The following is an 8,377-nucleotide window of genomic DNA, read 5'->3' as shown; positions in this document are numbered from 1 at the left end:
ATGGTCCTTAGGCAATGGCTTTATTTGTTGTTTGAGTCTATCTAAAACCAGAAACAGCGAAGATAGAGTTAACATGAGCAAAGAGACCCTTGAGCTACTTGCAAATGAGGAAAACTCCATTCTCTCTTTTCTGTCTATTATCATCAGCTTGAATGATTTCTGGGAAGGGCGACGTGGTGAAATGGAAAGAACATGAGCCTGAGTCCAGGCAAAAAAAATCATTGGACTCCCAGCCAGCTCATGAGCTGTGTAACCTAGGACAAATTATTATACAATGCCGAGTCTATTTATAGCATCCTCATCTGTACAATTGGCAAGAGACTATGTATATTAAGTTGTTGCTGTTGTGAAAATTAAAGATATAGCATAAAATTCTTGACACAAAGCAGATACTTAGTAAATATTTGTTTTTACATATGTTCTTTCTTGCTGTCCCTTGATCTCTAAAGATGAAGGTGGAAGATAAAGTAGGAAGATAAAGTAGCAGGAAGGATCATATGTTAATATCTTGTGGCAATAGGTAACCCATGAAAGCAAATATTTGGGGGCAAAAATCATTCTTCTGTGTCTCCTTGGGTCTATTTAACGAATCTTGTGTGAGGGACCTGGAGGGTGGCTCTCTTTGTTCATTAAAGGCCAATGGTGTGTAGAATCTGGGGGTGAATAGTCAGAAATTCACCTTTAAAAATAAGATCTGCTCTGATCTCCTCCAGGGACTGTGGCCTGGGGAATAAGTTGACAGTTCCCGGGGCTGCCTGCTGTGTAAGAGAGTGACTGTCACTGACTTTCAGCTTGTCAAATACATTTCTTAGCCATCAGTATTTACTCCTGAGGGAGCCACTGCTGGGAGTATCAAAATGGAGAGGAGTTTAATAGAAACTTGCTGGTTTTGTAGCACTACAGCTCATACAAGCCCGGGGGGAAGCTTCCTCCCACCCCCACTCACCCTCCCTGGCCTTCACAAGTGGTGTCCTGTGCTTCTCTCTGCATCTTCGACTTGCTTTGTCTTAATAGCCATTGGGTTTTTTTAATGCTTAACTAATGCCAACTTTCCTGTGCTAGTGCACACCCTGTTATTGCCTTTACAGCTATCTAGTGAAAAGAGGCAAGTGGTTTGAATTTACAGCAAAACCTGAGGTTCACAGAACTCAAATGACTCATTCACCATCACCTACATAGTTTTGCAAAACAAAATCCAAACCTACACCGATCAATAGTGCTTTGAGGAAAAATTGTCTGTGAAGGGGTCAGATCTGAGTTTGGTAGTCTGAGACTTCTGAACCTTGACATATTCTCAGGCTCATCCTGGTGCTGAGCACATTCACCCTTCATGCTTCTAGTGATGTCTATAAAAAGCCTCTCTGATCAAATCTTTTATGCCCACTTCTCATTAATTTGATGTGTGTAATTTTGAATTGATTTTGAAAGATACAAACAGGACCAAGAAATGTGAAATGGACAAGTGTAACTTGGTTGCTATTTGCTTATATTCATAGTAACGATAGCCAGGATTTATTGAATACCTACTCCATGCTTGGCACTGTTTAAAGATTTTTAAGCATACTTTGACTCATTGAGTCCTCCCAATAGCCCCAGGAAGCAGGTATAATTGTCTCAAACTTACAGATCAAAAACTGAAACAGTGCTTATGCAGCTTGTTTAGGATCATACATCTAATAAGCAGCAGATAGATCTAGGATTTGAATCCAGAGAGGTGCCTAATGACAACTCCAGACTGACTCTATTCCTGTACTATCTTTACAGCAACGTTAGAAGGAGAAAAGGACATAAAGAAACAATAGTCTTTTACTTTTTAAATATAGGACAGGGAACAAAGATGTAAATGAAGAGGAAGATACCTTAGACGTTCATTTAGGCAATGGAGTGCCTACCAAGGAAATGTTACTGAGGCAACATGGCTGGAAATAATTTTTAAATTGATTAGCAAAACATATTAAGAGAAAAGACAAAAGGCCTGAAAGAGCCGCCATTAGTTATTCTTGATTATGTCTAGCGGCATCCATTTTAAAGGTTTAGGATACATTGAATGATGTTCCCCTATTTCTGGTATTGACTGCCTGCCAGGCAGAAAAATGCAATGATTAAAATCAGAGTGTGCACAAAAGGTACCAAAAAAAAAAAAAAAGTTCAGATGTCAAAGAATTTCCTTGCAGGGCCAGCCCTTCTTTCCTGCCATGGGGCCAGAAGTCACTGAATCAGTGCAGAGATGCTGAACATGCCTGGATACCAGGAGCTCCAGGTGTAAGCAGTGTATCTCTTACCAAATCAGTTTATTCACATCTACATGTGGTGCAGGGAGCAGCGAGTCTACTGTTGGAAAGGAAGTCCCTGTTCCTTTATTTACTTACATATTAAAAGAATAAATACATTGGTGAAAGCTTGAGATGAGCTTTAGAGGTTTCGGACAGTAATGTGCATATAAAGAACCTAAGGGAACTTGTTAAAATGCGGATTCCCAGTCCTATCAGGGTCCAGGAGGTAGCTTAGGGATCTCTATTTATTAAACCTTCTGAAGGCAGTTCTGTTGCAAAGGGTCTTCAGATCTCATTTAGAGAAGACCAGTTAGTGGTTTTTAACAAGAGATATGCATTAGAGTTGCCTGTGAACCTTTATAAAACTATGCCTGCCTGTACTGTCAGACCCACTGAACTCAGACTTCTGTGGAAGGAGGCCAGTTGTCACATACTGAGTTTCCCAGGAAGCTGACTCTGAGACAGAGATAACCTCTGAAAAGGAAAGAGATTGGGCAGAGGGAGAAATTGAGCTGCAAAGCAGTCTCAGTAGAGCCTCAGTTAATCTAAGGGACTGTGGTGCTAAGATGATGCCCTCTGAGGTATAATTATTTGGGATAAGAGAGCTGGGACTTTATATTCCCCTGTGGATCAGTCATTGGATGCTGACTTCCCAGGGGAGGGGATGAGATCTTACTTAGTCTTAGCCTTGGCAATCCTCACAGGGGCTCACAGTGGTGAGCCATCTGCCAGTATCCTGAGGGCAGATCTGGGCAGTGCATCCCAGCATCCCCCATGCTGAGTATAAAGTTTCTTCGGTTTGGTTTTCTTTCAGCCCGTGGGTGATTCTTATGCCCTCCGAGGCTGAGAACCAAGAGTGCAGACATGTCACTGTTTATAAGGAGAAAGAGAGGATACTTGGATGTTTTCCTAAAGGGCCAGCTCTATTGTTCCCTCTCAGAGAATTCCAACTAATCGAGCAGAACTCAGATCAAGTGTATTAGATCTCTGAAGACATTTTTGACCCTTCAGGCAGTTAATCACTCTGCTCTTGGAGCTCTCACGTGTCGCGTATAACCTTCCGTTATTACATGTCCTTCCCTCTACTAGTCTGCTTATTTTATTGGAACCAATGTCATATTCATTTCTATATTCCATCTTCTGACAGGATTGACACAGAGTGGATACTGTATGAATGAATGAATAAATTAATAGTTTGTCAGTGACTGAAGGGTTAGGAGAGAAAGGAAAGAGAACATAATGCTGCTAACAATCATCCCTGGGTATCCCAAAGACAGACTGGGTAAAATAGCTGGCGTTTCTACCTTGGTGTAACAATGCTGTTATCATAGTACCCCTTAACCTAGCTGTGAGCCAGGGGCTACTGGCAAAAGAGCAACAACCAAAAAATCCCCTCTATCATAAATTTTATGCCAACAGAGATATTGTCAAAGTAGTTCAAACTCTAGGGTGATCCAGCACACCTTCTTTCTCTCTCTGGGACTCATCAGCCATGTAGACATCCTGCCTATTAAAAGAGCATGTGTCCAATGAATGGGGTGAAAGGATGAACTAGCAAGCTGGTAGCAGATTTCACAAAGCCTCTCTAGTGATTTTTGGAAGGTTAAAACTTTCCTCCACTTATCCAGTAATTCAAATTCCCCAATAAGGCCCCAAGCTATCTAGTATATCTGCAATGCATGTTACTAAGCCCAGCAACACATGCAAGCCAAGTGAACTCCCAGCTGAGCAGTCCTTGGCTTGATTAGGTTGCAGCCTGTGCTCTAACTCCAATCACTTGCAAGAGCAACCCTGAAGCGGAACAACCAGTGATCGGCCACAATAACAGATCAGAAGGCTTGGAGGAGAAGAGAAACACAATGAGTTTCACAAGTTCCTTATCCATCCTGAGAAACGCCTGGGGACTCCAGTTGTTTGAAAGCCTGATACCATTACAACCTCCTGACAGTTTATTTTAGATTTATCTGAGGGAGCGAGTATCAAAATTTCCTACTGATAGCTTGTATAGGTGAGTGATGCTGTTACGTGTTTGAGCAGAAAAGAGGAGCTTAGAAATAAAGTAGAAATTTTGGCTTTTCATTTCCTCTAAAACCAGAAGTTTTCTGGTGTTTTTTTATGATGCAAAATCCACAGTGCTTGAAACCTTCAGGAGGTGGTACGGGGTGGGAGGAGGGTGGTTGGAGGGCATTCTTCCTGTGTCCCCAACCCCACCTGACTTCATCTTACACGACTGCTTTGCTACAAGATAGCATTTTACTATAGATGATTTTCTGAGAAGAAACTGTAACCCTTCCTGAAGTCCCATTAATACCTTATAACTAAATCTATGAGAAACCCTATTTTTTATGAGCATAAATGACTGTGAAGACAATAAAGGTGAATGTTGTCAAACATGAGTAAAAAGGTTTACTTCCATGTGCTAAGGACTACTTTAAGGAAGAAAGAGAAACTGGCTACAGGAGAAAGGGAGCTAATATTTTCTAAACGCCAGGTACTGCAAACATATCAGCTCACGATTCCCTGTGAATGAGCTGTTCTTGTCCCATCTACTTTAGAGATGAGGAAACTGAGGCTCATCAAATTAAGTCAGTTACCTGGAATTGCAGCTTCAGTGAGGAAAGATTTCAGGTTCCTTCTCAATCTTCTCAGCTCCGATGCCTCCAGGTAGGGACTTCTAAGGAAAAGAAGTTGGAGAATGAAAAGGAGGAAGAATAAAAGGGTGGAAGATGGCAACAATAGTAAAATGGGCTAATATATTCTGGAATAGTGTCATTAGAATCGCCTGAGGAGCTTATTAAAAAGGGGACCCTTTCAGTCTATCTTGATGCAAAACACACCACTCCAAAAGCCTGGCTTAAATGGAAGCAAGCCATTCTTTTTTCATGAATCTGTGAACTGACCGGCCAGTTCTTCTGCCTCAAATAGGCTTGGCAGAGGTGCTGGGATGTCTAATAGGTCCAAATTGGCCTCACTCAGTACTCTGTTAGCTGCAAGCATGTCTGGAGCTTTCAGTTAGGGGTCTCAGCCCTCCCTGTGAGCATCTCCTCATAGAGCTTCTTTATAATTGGCACCTGGATTCCAAGGAGGAGCATTCCCAAATGACAAGCCCCGATAAGTAAGCTGGCTTCACTAGCCAAAAGTCAACCAAAAAGACAAGTCCATAGGCAGTGTGAGAGAACTCTGCAAGGGCAAGGAGACTACTTACCACAGAGGAGTTCCCTTACCCCGCTATATATAACTTAATACATGGAAAATCTAAAGCGGTTGGTTGCAGGTGTCTGCATTTTTAACAAGCTTCCTGAAGTATCTACCTTGCATATTCTCCTAACTTCCCTTACCTACTTTCAACCTTCTCCCTTTAAAACCTGCTTTGTGCTAAAAATCTTGGTTAATTCATTAATCAGTGAGGCAATAGGTTTTATTGATCGTGAGAGAAAGAGGTTCATTGATCTGGAAAAAAAACACTACAATATCCACAACCACAAAAGTTCCACTAAAAAGGGGCTTTGTAATCACCAACAACCTCCATGTCACTATTAAATGAACATTTTTGTAATCCTCATCCTTCTTCATTCCTTACTGGTATTCAATACTGTTGATCACTCTCTCCTTAAAATACTCTTTCCTTGCCCTCTGTGATATACCACACACACACACACACACACAGACACACACATACATATCCACTTTTCTACCCCTCTGCCAGCTATTTCCTGTCTCTTTTTGGTTCATTTTCTTCCTCCTAACCTCTAAATGTTGACATTTTTCAAGGCTTGTTTTCAAGTGCTTTTCTTTCCTCATCTGTACTTTTTCCCTAGGCAATGTCACACCCACCAAATGCTGCCATCCTCAACTATCACCTATATACAAATTGCTCCCAAGTTCGTATGACTAGCCCATATCTTTACTCTGACCTGCAGACTTATATATCCAACAATTTTCTCTACATCCCTCCTAGAGTATTCTAGAAAGATTCAAGTGGAAAATGTCTAAAATTGAATTCACCCCTCCCCTCTATCCAATCCCAAACTGTTTTTCTTCCAATGTTTATTGTTTTAGTAAAGTGTACTATTGTCTAGGTAGTTCTACAGTGGGAGTTTGAAGAGTAAGTCTGTCACTTTTCTGTCCATCAACTACCCACACGTATTCAATTTATCACCACTCTTCTCAATCTTACGTTCTCTACTCTGTCAATCTCTCTCCATCATCTCCGGCAGCACCCTCATCCAGACTGACAACACTTCTCATCCAGGAAGAAAAAAATTTTAAAGCTTTCTCTGTGCTCCCCCAGCATCATCTCATTCCTTTTCCCTCCACCATCATGACCCATGATCCTTTATCCACATGTCAATCGAAGTAATCTTTTAAAAACATACCCAGTTGTTTCATTTAAAGCATTCAATATCTTCCCAATGCTTTTAGAATAAAAATCTTAAGATGATTCACAAGATCCCAAATGACCAGTTTCTGCTTCCTTTCCAGCCTCTTTTGCCAATCTCCCTCTTGTTTTCTGTGGTTTGCTTGCCCTGGTTTTCACTTCAATATATAATCATCTCCCACCAGACAACTTCGAAGGCTTTCTCATCTGCGTTTTCTTGCTAATTCTTAGATCTCAGTTTATATGTCTGTCTCTTCCTTAAGGAGATGAGTCTTCATCATACCCTCCAGGCTACTTTGGGACTTCTTGTTATCACACTCACATTCCCAGGAGCTTCTGATTCTTAGATTTGACCACAGTCCATGATAATACATATGTTTATGTGTTTATCATGTATATGTCTTCCTCATTAGACAGTAAAATCTATGAAGGCAAGAACAACATTTATTTAACTCATGATATTCCTAGTGCCTGTCACATAATAGGTACTGGAACATATTTTTGAATGAGTGAATGAATGGAAGGAAGAAAGGAAAATCCTTGTTAAAACTGTAGCCTTGCCCAAGACTGGCATCTTTAATGTCGATTGCCTGCTTCTTGGATTCCTGTCATACTACTCTCATTTGTGATGGAATACTCCTGGCCAGGACTACTTCATTTTATGCCATGACCTTTGTGCTCTGTGGGTTAGCCTGTCAGAGGGATGCTTCCCTCAGTACCAGCATCTGGAGCTGCCCTTCCCAGAGTGAACCCCTCTCCTTCCAGACACATTTAAGTCTTATGCCAAGTCTAATCTTCTGAGGCTGTGCTTGCTAGAAGTATCTGAGCTGTGACGAGCCAAGTCCCAAGATTCAGTAGTACCTCTCTTATGGATCCATCAGATTTAAAAAAGAAATAACTTGGCTTCCAATGTCAGGTAAGATAAAACCCACCTGTACTGGATCAAATAATTGCAGGAGAGTGTGGGGGCTTGCTAAATGAGATAATTTTATGCAAGTAAATTGGCAATATTAATATTAGGATATATTGCATGTGCATTGCTTGAAATCGGCAGAGTACCCACTTCCTGTTTTCAAACAAACTTGCCCTTGAGACGTATAAGTTTGGTAACTCCATTTATGTGAACCGAATTTCTGACATGACAATCCTTGGAACAACCAATCAGATCAAGATGCTTTGACACTCTGTGATGTCTGAAGTATACTGAAGGCAATTGATCAGACTGAATCACTATCCATTCATCTTCAACTAATCTTGTCTGATTTCACCTACTCTCGTGAAGATTACTCAGATAATTGGTTGCTGCTGTTTGAGAGGGTTAAGTTTGTAAAGACTAATTATTACTGCACTTTGCACTTTTAATAAATATTTTCATCTTGATATCCTCCTTTCTGCTTTTTTGCATACCTACCCTACCCTGAATTGATTTGTGTGCAGACTAGCTTTACACTTTAACAAATTGAAGAAAGAGTGCTCAGCAGTTTTGCATTGAGGAAATTATCTGTATTTTATTAAGAATGAAAATGGTTATTTAAAGGTGAGAGTTCTTAGAAGGTTTTTATAGGGCCTTAGCCAGCATGCTTAGCTCATTTGAGAACTTAAACCTTAATCTGTCTCCAGAGAGGCCTCTCGTTTGGTGAGCTTCACTAACCTCTAGATAGCTACATCATCTGCAAAGAAAGAGATATTTTGCAAGTATTTTTGCAATTCATGGGTGGGGAATACA

Source organism: Pteropus medius, unplaced genomic scaffold, assembly GCF_902729225.1.
Source record: "Pteropus medius unplaced genomic scaffold, Ma_sr-lr_union100, whole genome shotgun sequence".
NCBI lineage: Eukaryota > Metazoa > Chordata > Mammalia > Chiroptera > Pteropodidae > Pteropus > Pteropus medius.
The sequence above is the reverse complement of the archived record's forward strand: the minus strand, read 5'-3'. Positions refer to the sequence as shown.